Here is a 15,338-nt window from a genome sequence, read left to right as displayed (position 1 = left end):
CTCACCATTCACTACATGCAGCTCCCTCATCCCTCACTACATGCAGACTCTCACCCCTCACTACATGCAGCTCCCTCACTACATGCTGCTCCCCTCACCCCTCACTTCATGCATTCCCCTTACCAATCACTGCATGCAGCTCCCTCATCCCTCACTACATGCAGCCCCCTCACCCCTCACTACATGCAGCCCCCTCACCCCTCACTACATGCAGCTCCCTCACCCTTCACTACATGCAGCTCCCTCACTACATGCAGGTCCCTCACCCCTCACTACATGCTGCCGCCTCACCCTTCACTACATGCAGGTCCCTCACCCCTCACTACATGCAGCCCTTTCACCCCTCACTACATGCATCTCTCTCACCCCTCACTACATGCAGCTCCCTCACCCTTCACTACATGCAACCCCCTCACCCCTCACTACATGCAGCTCCCTCACCCCTCACTACATGCAGCTCCGTCACCTCTTACTACATGCAGCCCCCTCACCCCTCATTACATGCATCTCACTCACACCTCACTGCATGTAGGCCCTTCACCTTTCATTACATGCAGCTCCCTCACCCCTCACTATATACAGCTCCCTCACCCCTCCCCTCACATGCAGCCCCCTCACTCCTCTCTACATGCAGTGCCCTCACTCCTCACATGCATTCCCCTCACCTCACACTACATGCAGTCTCTCACCCCTCACTTCATGCAACCCCCTCACCCCTAACTACATGCAGCTCCCTCACCCATCACTACATGTAGCTCCCTCTCCCATCACTACATACAGCTCCCTCACCCCTCACTACATGCAGCCCCCTCACCCCTCACTACATGCAGCTCCCTCACCCCTCTCTAGATGCAGCACCATCACCCCTCACATCCATCCCCCTCACCCCTCATTACATGCAGCCCCCACAGCCGTCACTACATGCAGCCCCCACACCCTTCACTACATGCAGCCCACACAGCCGTCACTACATGCAGCTCCCTCACCTCTCACTACATCTAGCCCCCTCACCCCTCACTACATGCAGCTCCCTCACCCCTCTCTACATGCAGCTCCATCACCCCTCACTACATGTTGCCCTCTCACCACTCACTACCTGCATCTCACCTCACCCCTCAGTACATGCAGTTCAGTCACCCCTCATTACGTGCAGCCCCATCACCCCTCACTACATGCAGCCGCTTCAGCCCTCACTACATGCAGCTTCCTCACCCCTCACAACGTGCAGCTCTCTCACCCTTCACATGCAGCCCCCTCACCCCTCACTACATGCAGCTCCCTCACCCCTCACTACATGCAGCCCCCTCACCCCTCAATACATGCAGCCCCCTCACCCATCACGTGCATCCCCCTCACCCCTCTCTACATGCAGCCTACTCACCCCTAACTACGTGCAGCTCCCTCACCCCTCCCTACATGCAGCTCCCTCGCCCTTCACTACATGCACCTCCCTCACCCCTGACTACATGAAGCCCCCTCACCCCTCACATGCAGCCCCCTCACCCCTCACTGCATGGAGCTCCCTCACCCCTCAAATGCAGCCTCTCTCCCCTGTCTACATGCAGCCCTCTCACCCCTCACACGCATCCCCCTCGCCTCTCACTACATGTAGCCCCTCACTCCTCACTACATGCTGCCCCCTCACCCCTCACTACATGCAGATCCCTCACCCCTCACTATATGCAGCTCCCTCACCCCTCACTACTTGCAGCCCCCTCACCCCTCACATGCATCCCCTTCACCCCTCACTACATGTAGCCCCCTCACCCCCTCACTTCATACAGCTCCCTCACTCCTCACTACATGTAGCTCCCTCACTCCTCACTACATGCAGCCCTTCACCCCTCACAGGCATCTCCCTCACCCCTCACTACATGCAGCCCTTCACCCCTCACAAACATCTCCCTCACCCCTCACTACATGCAGCCCACACAGCCGTCACTACATGCAGCCCCCTCATCCTTCACTACATGCAGCTCCCTCACCTCTCACTACATGCAGCCCCCTCACCCCTCACTACATGCAGCCCCCTCACCCCTCACTACATGCAGCTCGCTCACCTCTCTCTACATGCAACCCCATCACCCCTCACTACATGTAGCCCCCTCACTCCTCACTACATGCAGCTCCCTCACCCCTCATTACATGCAGTTCAGTCAGCCCTCACTACATGCAGCCCCTTCACCCCTCACTACATGCAGCCGCTTCACCCCTCACTACATGCAGCTCCCTCACCCCTCACAACATGCAGCTCTCTCACCCTTCACATGCAGCCCCCTCACCCCTCTCTTCATGCAGCTCTCTTACCTCTCACATGCAGGCCCTCACCCCTCTCTACATGCTGCCCCATCACCCCTCACTTCATGCAGCTTGCTCACCCCTCACTACATGCAACCTCCTCACCCCTCACTACATGCAGCCTACTCACCCCTACCTACATGCAGCTCCCTCACCCCTCACTACATGCAGCTCCCTCACCCCTTGCTACATGCAGCTCCCTCACCCCTCACTACATGAAGCCCCCTCACCTTTCACATGCAGCCCCCTCACCCCTCACTACATGCCGCTCCCTCACCTTTCAAATGCAGACCCTCTCCACTCTCTGCATGCAGCCCCTCACCTCTCACACGCATCCCTCTCACCTCTCACTACATGCAGCCCCTCACTCCTCACTACATGCGGCCCCCTCACCCCTCACTACATGCAGATCCCTCTCCCCTCACTATATGCAGCCCCCTCACCCCTCACATGCATCCCCTTCACCCCTCACTACATATAGCCCCCTCACCCCTCACTACATACAGCTCACTCCCCCCTCTCTACATGTAGCGCCCTCACCCTTCACTACATGCAGCCCCTCACCCCTCACAGGCATCCCCCTCACCCCTCATTACATGCAGCTCCCTTACCCCTCACTACATGCAGCCCCCTCACCCCTCACATGCATCCCCCTCACCCCTCGCTACATGCAGCCCTCTCACCCCTCACTACATACAGCTCCTTCATCCCTCACTACATGCAGCTCCCTCACCCCTCACTACATTCAGCCTTCACCCCTCACAGGCATCCCTCTCAGCCCTCGCTACATGCAGCTCCCTCACCCCTCACTACATGCAGCCCCTCACCCCTCAGAGGCATCCCCCTCAACCCTCGCTACATGCAGCCCCCTCACCGCCTACTACATGCGGCCCCCTCACCTCTCACTCCATGCAGCCCCCTCACCCCTCACAGGCATCCCCCTCAACCCTCGCTACATGCAGCCCCGTCACTCCCGTTAGATGCGTCCCCCTCACCCCTCACTCCATGCAGCCCCCTCACCCCTCACTACGTGCAGCCCCCTCACCCCTCACTGCAAGCAGCTCTGTCACCCCTCACTACATGCAGCCCCCTCGCCTCTCACTACATGCAGCTCCCTCAGCTCTCACTACATGCAGCTCCCTCTCCCCTTACTACATGCAGCCCCCTCACCCCTCACTACATACAGCTCCCTCATTCCTCACGACATGCAACTCCCTCACCCCTCACTACATGCAGCTCCCTCACCCCTCACTACATGCAGCCCCCTCACCCCTCACTACATACAGCTCCCTCACTCCTCACGACATGCAACTCCCTCACCCCTCTCTACATGCAGCCCCCTCACCCCTCACTACATGCAGCCCCCTCACCCCTCACTACATGCAGCCCCCTCACCCCTCACTACATACAGCTCCCTCACTCCTCACGACATGCAACTCCCTCACCCCTCACTACATGCAGCCCCCTCACCCCTCACTACATGCAGCCCCTCACCCCTCACATGCATCCCCCTCTACCTTACTATGTTATTACTGTTCTTGCTGTTGAACAGCGGTTTAGTGCCGATGAAGGTAGCGTAGGTAGCAATGATATGGCCGTGGACTAGGTTGGCTTTAATTGGATAGGAGTGAGTACACAATGGGTAGTGTGAGGGAGTGAACGCAAGCCAGTCCGTGGAGGGGGAGCACTTGTGCCTATCAGGTCGGTCGGCCTAGGAGTGAGAGCGAATGGGCTCAGCCTCCCACTGACCTGGGTGAGCCTACAGAGGGCAGCACTTAAATTCCACGGAATATGAACTAGTCAGGACAGACGGCTAGGCTGTGTGTTCTGACAGTACAGGCTGTCTACATTTGCTCGGCCACGCACCTTGCGTCGGGACAATACTGGTGGGCCCATAGGTATAAAGGAACTACTTACCCTAGCTACCCCAGAGAGGGACTGTCTTTCGCTCACTTGTGAATAAAAAATGAACATAAAAATGCAACAGGCAAAAAAAAAAAAACTCTCCCATCCAGTGGAAGAGAAAACTGGCTTGCCCGCGCTGTTTTATTGAGGAGAGAGTCCGGAGACGTCAGCACTGGAACTAAAATCTTTTATATACAGGTTGTCCGCAGGGCTGAACATCAGTTGACCACTCGTCTACGAACGTTGTTGCACCCTCACATCTGCAAACAATGACTGACAGTAGCATTTCCTAAGGTGTGACATGTGACTCAGAGGGCAGCACTGCCCTGACCGTAACACAGGCTTTTTTTTTAAAAAAAAAAACACTGGGTGCACATAACTACAATAATACTATATCCATGGAATTAATTATAATCTGGGTACCCTTCTAAAAGTATTTACATAATTACATGATGTTGTCCACCCTGACTCCATTATCAACTAGCTATACAATGTGTGTGCATTTATTCCCATTTCTGCAAGCAAACAATTAGTATAACTAGCGTAGGAGTCAGACAAGTCAGTAGGTACGTCAATGTCACAGAAATGTACTGTTGTCCTGGGTCGCAGGCCATAAGTATGGAGCCTTACTGGGCCGTCTTCAGTAACAGTAGTAGTGGGAGAAGGGGTAGACGGGTTGTCCCTAGCATTGGTCTGATTGTGGCGTTGCAACGCACACGACTCCAGCTCTGCTTCGGCCTGCACATGGTCCACATACTTCATGTGATCAAGGTGGGCTTCCTTGATAGTTCCAGTAGCAATCTCCCTCACCTCGAACTTATTGCCATGGAGCTGTCGGAGGACACGGTAAGGACCCACGAATTTTGGGACAAGTTTGTGCATACCTGGGGTCTGCACTGGGTTGAGCAACATAACTTTGCAACCTGGTTCCACTTTGCTTTCCTTGGCGCAGGCATTGCGCTCAGACGTGAACCTATCAGTAGCTTTCATAAGGTTTTCTCGTACCCTCTGGAAGAAGCTGCGTTGTCCGCATCTTTACTACACTGGGGTTATCAGTATCGTAAGTAGGTCGAGGTGGAGCAAACAGAATTTCATATGGTAAGCGCTTGTCATAGCCATACAAAGCAAAATGAGGTGTCTCACCGATCGAGCTGTTGAGAGAGGAGTTTAATGTACACTGAACATCTGGGATAGCCTCATCCCATGTAGTACAACTTGGGTTAACGGTTACCCTGAGCACCTCCAGGACTTTGCGATTTGTACGTTCAGCAAGACCATTACTCGCAGGGTGGCGTGAAGCTACTGGCTCTTGGTGAATGTTAAATCTGGAGCAAAGATCCTGCATTATGGCATTTATAAACTCAGGTCCATTGTCTGACAGAAGGACACGCGGGCAGGTATGACGGAGGACAACATGCTCACGGAAAGCACTAGCGACCATTTCGGCGGTTTTATCAGGAATGGGTACTAATTCATTGTACCGCGTCAAGTTATCTACCATTACAAGCAGGTGCTTATTTCCCTTCTCCGAGGTCGAGAAGGTCGTCAACAGGTCGACAGAAGTTCTCTCCCAGGGCTCCTTTGTAATGGGATACTTTAGAATGGGGTTAGGACCTGTAACGGTACCCTTGTGCTGTAGGCAAACAACACACTGGTGTACATGCTTGGCAATGTCCGCTGCCATCTTAGGCAAGAAATATTTCATTCGTGCCTGTTTGATACTGCGATCCGGGGTGTGCTACACCTGGGACATTGTGGATCAACCTAAGAGTAGCTGGTATCATGGACTCCGGTATCACCAGTTGGTATATGGTCCTGCCGGGGTCCACCAGCTGTGCAACACGGCACAGTACATGCAGCCCCCTCACCCCTCACTACATGCAGCCCCTCACCCTGACTCCTTCCCACCAGAATCCCTGACTCCTTCCCTCCAGCCTTCCTGACTCCTTCCCTCCTGCCTCCCTGACTCCTTCCCACCAACCTCCCTGACTCCTTCCCTCCAGCCTCCCTGACTCCTTCCCACCACCCTCCCTGACTCCTTCCCTCAAGCCTCCCTGACCCCTTCCCACCAGCCTCACTGACTCTTTCCCTCCAGCCTCTTTGACTCCCTCCCTTCAGCTTCCATGACTCTTTCCCACAAGCCTCCCTGACTCCTTCCCTCCAGCCTCCCTGGCTCCTTCCCTCCAGCCTCCCTGACTCCTTCCCTCCAGCTTCTCTGGCTCCTTCCCTCCAGCCTCCCTGACTCTTTCCCTCCAGCCTCCCTGACTCCTTCCCTCCAGCCTCCCTGGTTCCTTATCACCAGCCGCCCTGGTTACTTCCCTCCAGCCTCCCTGGCTCCTTCCCTCCAGCCTCCCTGACTCCTTCCCTCCAGCTTCTCTGGCTCCTTCCCTCCAGCCTCCCTGACTCCTTCCCTACAGACTCCCTGTTTCCTTCCCTCCAGCCTCGTTGGCTCCTTCCCTCCAGCCTCCCTGGTTCCTTCCCACCAGCCTCCCTGGTTCTTTCCCACGAGCCTCCCTGACTCCTTCCTACCAGCCTCCCTGACTCCTTCCCTCCAACCTCCATGACTCCTTCCCATCAGCCTCCCTGGCTCCTTCCTACCAGCGTCCCTGACTCCTTCCCACAAGCCTCCCGGAATCCTTGACACCAGCCTCCCTGACTCATTCCCTCCAGTCTCCCTGACTCCTTCCCACCAGCCTCCCAGACTCCTTCCCTCCAGCCTCCATGACTCCTTCCCACCAGCCTCCCTGACTCTTTCCCAGCAGCCTCCCTGACTCCTTTACACAAGCCTCCCTGGCTCCTTCCCACCAGCCTCCCTGACTTCTTCCCACCAGCCTCCCTGACTCCTTCCCTCCAGCCTCCCTGACTCCTTCCCACCAGCCTCCCTGACTCCTTCCCTCCAGCCTCCCTGACTCTTCCCACCAACCTCCCTGACACCTTCCCACCAGCCTCCCTCACTCCTTCCCTCCAGCCTCCCTGACTCCTTCCTTCCAGCCTCCCTGACTCCTTCCCACCAGCCTCCCTGACACCTTCCCACCAGCCTCCCTGACTCCTTCCCTCCAGCCTCCCTGACCCCTTTCCTCCAGCCTCCCTGACTCCTTCCCACCAGCCTCCCTGACTCCTTCCCACCAGCCTCCATGACTCCTTCCCACCAGCCTCCCTGACTCCTTCCCACCGGCCTCCATGACTCCTTCCCACCAGCCTCCCTGACTCCTTCCCTCCAGCCTCCCTGACTCCTTCCCTCCAGCCTCCCTGACTCCTTCCAACCAGCCTCCCTGACTCATTCCCTCCAGCCTCCCTGACTCATTCCTATCAGCCTCCCTGACTCCTTCCCAGCAGCCTCCCTGAATTCTTCCCTGCAGCCTCCCTGACTACTTCCCTGCAGCCTCCCTGATTCCTTCCCACCAGCCTCCCCGACTCCATCCCTCCAGCCTCCCTGACTAATTCCCACCAGCCTCCCTGACTCCTTCCCACCAGCCTCCCTGACTCATTCCCTCCAGCCTCCCTGACTCCTTCCCACCAGCCTCCCTGACTCTTTCCCACCAGCCTCCCTGACTCCTTTACACAAGCCTCCCTGGCTCCTTCCCACCAGCCTCCCTGACTCCTTCCCACCAGCCTCCCTGACGCCTTCCCTCCAGCCTCCCTGACTCCTTCCCACCAGCCTCCCTGACTCCTTCCCTCCAGCCTCCCTGACTCTTCCCACCAACATCCCTGACACCTTCCCACCAGCCTCCCTCACTCCTTCCCTCCAGCCTCCCTCACTCCTTTTCTCCAGCCTCCCTGACTCCTTCCTTCCAGCCTCCCTGACTCCTTCCCACCAGCCTCCCTGACACCTTCCCACCAGCCTCCCTGACTCCTTCCCTCCAGCCTCCCTGACCCCTTTCCTCCAGCCTCCCTGACTCCTTCCCACCAGCCTTCCTGACTCCTTCCCACCAGCCTCCCTGACTCCTTCCCACCAGCCTCCCTGACTCCTTACCCCCAGCCTCCCTGACTCCTTCCCACCAGCCTCCCTGACTCCATCCCACCAGCCTCCCTGACTCATTCTCACCAGCCTCCTTGACTCCTTCTTTCCAGCCTCCCTGACTCCTTCCCAAAAGCCTCCCTGACTCCTTCCCACCAGCCTCCCTGACTCCTTCCCACCAGCCTCCCTGACTCCTTCCCACCAGCCTCCATGACTCCTTCCCACCAGCCTCCCTGACTCCTTCCCACCAGCCTCCCTGACTCCTTCCCTCCAGCCTCCCTGACTCCTTCCCTCCAGCCTCCCTGACTCCTTCCAACCAGCCTCCCTGACTCATTCCCTCCAGCCTCCCTGACTCATTCCTATCAGCCTCCCTGACTCCTTCCCAGCAGCCTCCCTGAATTCTTCCCTGCAGCCTCCCTGACTACTTCCGTGCAGCCTCCCTGATTCCTTCCCACCAGCCTCCCCGACTCCATCCCTCCAGCCTCCCTGACTAATTCCCACCAGCCTCCCTGACTCCTTCCCACCAGCCTCACTGACTCCTTCCCTCCAATCTCCCTGACCCCTTCCCACTAGCCTCCCTGACTCCTTCCCTCCAGCCTCCCTGACTCCTTCCCTCCAGCCTCCCTGACTCCATCCCACCAGCCTCCCAGACTCCTTCCCTCCAGCCTCCGTGACTCCTTCCCACTAGCCTCCCTGACTCCTTCCCTCCAGCCTCCCTGACTCCTTCCCTCCAGCCTCCCAGACTCCTTCCCTCCAGCCTCCGTGACTCCTTCCCACTAGCCTCCCTGACTCCTTCCCACCAGCCTCCCTGACTCCTTCCCACCAGCCTCCCTGACTCCTTCCCTCCAGCATCCCTGACTCCTTCCCACGAGCCTCCCTGACTCCTTCCCTCCAGCCTCCCTGACTCCTTCCCTCCAGCATCCCTGACTCCTTCCCACGAGCCTCCCTGATTCCTTCCCTCCAGTCTCTATGACTCCTTCCCACCAGCCTCCCTGACTCCTTCCCACCAGCCTCCCTGACTCCTTCCCACCAGCCTCCATGACTCCTGCCCACCAGCCTCCCTGACTCCTTCCCTCCAGCCTCCCTGAGCTCACCTTATCCACATAACATCTAATCACTTGTCTTACTCAAGGTATTTTGTAATTTCCGGCGGCCTTAGTGAGCCTCTTTAGGCCTAAAAATCTGATTTGTAAACGGACCTCCATGGACAGTAATGTCATCATCCCACAGCCTCGCTGATGTCTGATTCATCTGTAAAAATAAATCTTATTTGTGGTCACAGTGGTGGCCCATGCTAACCTTCCTATGGTATCTAGAAATATACCTAGTTGATCTTATTAGAGCCAACTGGTCCAGTGGTTATCGCACTGGCCTGTGAGTTTTAGGTTTCACTTGCCATGTGGTGTCTTTCTGGAATCTTAAGTATTTTGAAAACTAACGTGATACCGGTATTTTTCATGTATTAGTGGAGTTGTATTGGTAGTTTCTCGGTAATGTCAGATATTGTAGTAGTGAATGTGCGGGCGTGAGGCTGGCGTCACTGTCATGGTCTGCCCCATGGCAGTGAGGCAAGCGTCACTGTCATGGTCTGCCCCATGGCAGTGAGGCTAGCGTCACTGTCATGGTCTGCCCCATGGCAGTGAGGCTAGCGTCACTGTCATGGTCTGTCCCATGGCAGTGAGGCTAGCGTCACTGTCATGGTCTGCCCCATGGCAGTGAGGCTGGCGTCACTGTCATGGTCTGCCCCATGGCAGTGAGGCTGGCGTCACTGTCATGGTCTGCCCCATGGCAGTGAGGCAAGCGTCACTGTCATGGTCTGCCCCATGGCAGTGAGGCTAGCGTCACTGTCATGGTCTGCCCCATGGCAGTGAGGCTGGCGTCACTGTCATGGTCTGCCCCATGGCAGTGAGGCTGGCGTCACTGTCATGGTCTGCCCCATGGCAGTGAGGCTGGCGTCACTGTCATGGTCTGCCCCATGGCAGTGAGGCAAGCGTCACTGTCATGGTCTGCCCCATGGCAGTGAGGCTGGCGTCACTGTCATGGTCTGCCCCATGGCAGTGAGGCAAGCGTCACTGTCATGGTCTGCCCCATGGCAGTGAGGCTGGCGTCACTGTCATGGTCTGCCCCATGGCAGTGAGGCTGGCGTCACTGTCATGGTCTGCCCCATGGCAGTGAGGCTGGCGTCACTGTCATGGTCTGCCCCATGGCAGTGAGGCTGGCGTCACTGTCATGGTCTGCCCCATGGCAGTGAGGCAAGCGTCACTGTCATGGTCTGCCCCATGGCAGTGAGGCTAGCGTCACTGTCATGGTCTGCCCCATGGCAGTGAGGCTGGCGTCACTGTCATGGTCTGCCCCATGGCAGTGAGGCTGGCGTCACTGTCATGGTCTGCCCCATGGCAGTGAGGCTGGCGTCACTGTTATGGTCTGCCCCATGGCAGTGAGGCAAGCGTCACTGTCATGGTCTGCCCCATGGCAGTGAGGCTGGCGTCACTGTCATGGTCTGCCCCATGGCAGTGAGGCAAGCGTCACTGTCATGGTCTGCCCCATGGCAGTGAGGCTGGCGTCACTGTCATGGTCTGCCCCATGGCAGTGAGGCTGGCGTCACTGTCATGGTCTGCCCCATGGCAGTGAGGCTGGCGTCACTGTCATGGTCTGCCCCATGGCAGTGAGGCTGGCGTCACTGTCATGGTCTGCCCCATGGCAGTGAGGCAAGCGTCACTGTCATGGTCTGCCCCATGGCAGTGAGGCTGGCGTCACTGTCATGGTCTGCCCCATGGCAGTGAGGCTGGCGTCACTGTCATGGTCTGCCCCATGGCAGTGAGGCTAGCGTCACTGTCATGGTCTGCCCAATGGCAGTGAGGCTGGCGTCACTGTCATGGTCTGCCCCATGGCAGTGAGGCTGGCGTCACTGTCATGGTCTGCCCCATGGCAGTGAGGCTGGCGTCACTGTCATGGTCTGCCCCATGGCAGTGAGGCAAGCGTCACTGTCATGGTCTGCCAAATGGCAGTGAGGCTGGCGTCATTGTCATGGTCTGCCCCCATGGCAGTGAGGCTAGCGTCACTGTCATGGTCTGCCCCATGGCAGTGAGGCAAGCGTCACTGTCATGGTCTGCCCCATGGCAGTGAGGCTAGCGTCACTGTCATGGTCTGCCCCATGGCAGTGAGGCTAGCGTCACTGTCATGGTCTGCCCCATGGCAGTGAGGCTAGCGTCACTGTCATGGTCTGCCCCATGGCAGTGAGGCTAGCGTCACTGTCATGGTCTGCCCCCATGGCAGTGAGGCTGGCGTCACTGTCATGGTCTGCCCCATGGCAGTGAGGCTGGCGTCACTGTCATGGTCTGCCCCATGGCAGTGAGGCAAGCGTCACTGTCATGGTCTGCCCCATGGCAGTGAGGCTAGCGTCACTGTCATGGTCTGCCCCATGGCAGTGAGGCTGGCGTCACTGTCATGGTCTGCCCCATGGCAGTGAGGCAAGCGTCACTGTCATGGTCTGCCCCATGGCAGTGAGGCAAGCGTCACTGTCATGGTCTGCCCCATGGCAGTGAGGCTAGCGTCACTGTCATGGTCTGCCCCATGGCAGTGAGGCTAGCGTCACTGTCATGGTCTGCCCCATGGCAGTGAGGCTGGCGTCACTGTCATGGTCTGCCCCATGGCAGTGAGGCTAGCGTCACTGTCATGGTCTGCCCCATGGCAGTGAGGCTGGCGTCACTGTCATGGTCTGCCCCATGGCAGTGAGGCAAGCGTCACTGTCATGGTCTGCCCCATGGCAGTGAGGCAAGCGTCACTGTCATGGTCTGCCCCATGGCAGTGAGGCAAGCGTCACTGTCATGGTCTGCCCCATGGCAGTGAGGCTGGCGTCACTGTCATGGTCTGCCCCATGGCAGTGAGGCAAGCGTCACTGTCATGGTCTGCCCCATGGCAGTGAGGCAAGCGTCACTGTCATGGTCTGCCCCATGGCAGTGAGGCAAGCGTCACTGTCATGGTCTGCCGCATGGCAGTGAGGCAAGCGTCACTGTCATGGTCTGCCCCATGGCAGTGAGGCAAGCGTCACTGTCATGGTCTGCCCCATGGCAGTGAGGCTAGCGTCACTGTCATGGTCTGCCCCATGGCAGTGAGGCAAGCGTCACTGTCATGGTCTGCCCCATGGCAGTGAGGCTAGCGTCACTGTCATGGTCTGCCCCATGGCAGTGAGGCTAGCGTCACTGTCATGGTCTGCCCCATGGCAGTGAGGCTGGCGTCACTGTCATGGTCTGCCCCATGGCAGTGAGGCTAGCGTCACTGTCATGGTCTGCCCCATGGCAGTGAGGCTGGCGTCACTGTCATGGTCTGCCCCATGGCAGTGAGGCAAGCGTCACTGTCATGGTCTGCCCCATGGCAGTGAGGCAAGCGTCACTGTCATGGTCTGCCCCATGGCAGTGAGGCTAGCGTCACTGTCATGGTCTGCCCCATGGCAGTGAGGCTAGCGTCACTGTCATGGTCTGCCCCATGGCAGTGAGGCTGGCGTCACTGTCATGGTCTGCCCCATGGCAGTGAGGCTAGCGTCACTGTCATGGTCTGCCCCATGACAGTGAGGCTGGCGTCACTGTCATGGTCTGCCCCATGGCAGTGAGGCAAGCGTCACTGTCATGGTCTGCCCCATGGCAGTGAGGCAAGCGTCACTTTCATGGTCTGCCCCATGGCAGTGAGGCAAGCGTCACTGTCATGGTCTGCCCCATGGCAGTGAGGCAAGCGTCACTGTCATGGTGTGCCCCATGGCAGTGAGGCAAGCGTCACTGTCATGGTCTGCTTCATGGCAGTGAGGCAAGCGTCACTGTCATGGTCTGCCCCATGGCAGTGAGGCAAGCGTCACTGTCATGGTCTGCCCCATGGCAGTGAGGCAAGCGTCACTGTCATGGTCTGCCCCATGGCAGTGAGGCAAGCGTCACTGTCATGGTCTGCCCCATGGCAGTGAGGCAAGCGTCACTGTCATGGTCTGCCCCATGGCAGTGAGGCAAGCGTCACTGTCGTGGTCTGCCCCATGGCAGTGAGGCAAGCGTCACTGTCATGGTCTGCCCCATGGCAGTGAGGCAAGCGTCACTGTCATGGTCTGCCCCATGGCAGTGAGGCAAGCGTCACTGTCATGGTCTGCCCCATGGCAGTGAGGCAAGCGTCACTGTCATGGTCTGCCCCATGGCAGTGAGGCAAGCGTCACTGTCATGGTCTGCCCCATGGCAGTGAGGCTAGCGTCACTGTCATGGTCTGCCCCATGGCAGTGAGGCAAGCGTCACTGTCATGGTCTGCCCCATGGCAGTGAGGCAAGCGTCACTGTCATGGTCTGCCCCATGGCAGTGAGGCAAGCGTCACTGTCATGGTCTGCCCCATGGCAGTGAGGCAAGCGTCACTGTCATGGTCTGCCCCATGGCAGTGAGGCTAGCGTCACTGTCATGGTCTGCCCCATGGCAGTGAGGCTGGCGTCACTGTCATGGTCTGCCCCATGGCAGTGAGGCTAGCGTCACTGTCATGGTCTGCCCCATGGCAGTGAGGCTAGCGTCACTGTCATGGTCTGCCCCATGGCAGTGAGGCTAGCGTCACTGTCATGGTCTGCCCCATGGCAGTGAGGCTAGCGTCACTGTCATGGTCTGCCCCATGGCAGTGAGGCTGGCGTCACTGTCATGGTCTGCCCCATGGCAGTGAGGCTAGCGTCACTGTCATGGTCTGCCCCATGGCAGTGAGGCTAGCGTCACTGTCATGGTCTGCCCCATGGCAGTGAGGCTAGCGTCACTGTCATGGTCTGCCCCATGGCAGTGAGGCAAGCGTCACTGTCATGGTCTGCCCCATGGCAGTGAGGCAAGCGTCACTGTCATGGTCTGCCCCATGGCAGTGAGGCAAGCGTCACTGTCATGGTCTGCCCCATGGCAGTGAGGCAAGCGTCACTGTCATGGTCCACTATGACAGTAGATGAAAGATGGGAGAGAAGTGAAATTTAATGAAAGGAATCATAATCAAGACTGACTAACTGCTGACTACTGGTTCTCTCAGGCTGCAGGATGCACATCAACAACGTCAACCATCAAAGTTAGAAAAAACTGTGAAAATTGTCAGAAGTAACAGTAAAATATGAAGTGGTATATATATATATATATATATATATATATATATATATATATATATATATATATATATATATATATATATATATATATATATATATATATATATATATATATATATATATATATATATATATATATATATATATATATATATATATATATATATATATATATATATATATATATATATATATATATATATATATATATATATATATATATATATATATATATATATATATATATATATATATATGAGTGGTGCACTGAGGAGTCTGTGGAAACAAAGAACTTTGTCCATGTAAGCAGAGGGGAATGTATGAGAGTATTGTTTTACCAACGCTCTTATATGGGTGTGAAGCATGGGTGGTGAATGTTGCAACGAGGAGAAGGCTGGAGGCAGTGGAGATGTCTTGTCTGAGGGCAATGTGTGGTGTGAATATAATGCAGAGAATTCGTAGTTCGGAAATTAGGAGGAGGTGCGGGATTACCAAAACTATTATCCAGAGGACTGAGGAGAGGTTATTGAGGTGTTTCGGACATGTAGAGAAGTTGGAACGAAATAGAATGACTTCGAGAGTGTATAAATCAGTAGTGGAAGGAAGGCGGGGTAAAGGTCGGCCTAGGAAAGGTTAGAGGGAAAGAGTAACGGAGGTTTTGTGTGCGTGGGGCTTGGACTTTCAGCAAACATGCGTGAGTGTGTTAGATAGGAGTGAATGGAGACAAATGGTTTTTAATACTTGACGTGCTGTTGGAGTGTGAGCAAAGTAACATTTATGAAGGGGTTCAGGGAAACTGGCAGGCCGGACTTGAGTCCTGGACATGGGAAGTACAGTGCCTGCACTCTGAAGGAGGGGTGTTAATGTTGCAGTTTAAAAACTGTAGTGTAAAGCACCCTTCTGGCAAGACAGTGATGGAGTGAATGATGGTGAAAGTTTTTCTTTTTCCGGCCACCCTGCCTTGGTGGGAGACGGCCGATGTGTTAATAAAAATAATATATCATTAACAGAACTGCGGCTTGGCCAGGACTCGATCCTGCGTTCCCATACCCAGCCCTGTGTGAACTGAACAAAGTACACGTCACT

The sequence above is a fragment of the Cherax quadricarinatus genome, chromosome 8, assembly GCF_038502225.1.
Source record: "Cherax quadricarinatus isolate ZL_2023a chromosome 8, ASM3850222v1, whole genome shotgun sequence".
Taxonomy (NCBI): Eukaryota; Metazoa; Arthropoda; class Malacostraca; order Decapoda; family Parastacidae; genus Cherax; species Cherax quadricarinatus.
The sequence above is the reverse complement of the archived record's forward strand: the minus strand, read 5'-3'. Positions refer to the sequence as shown.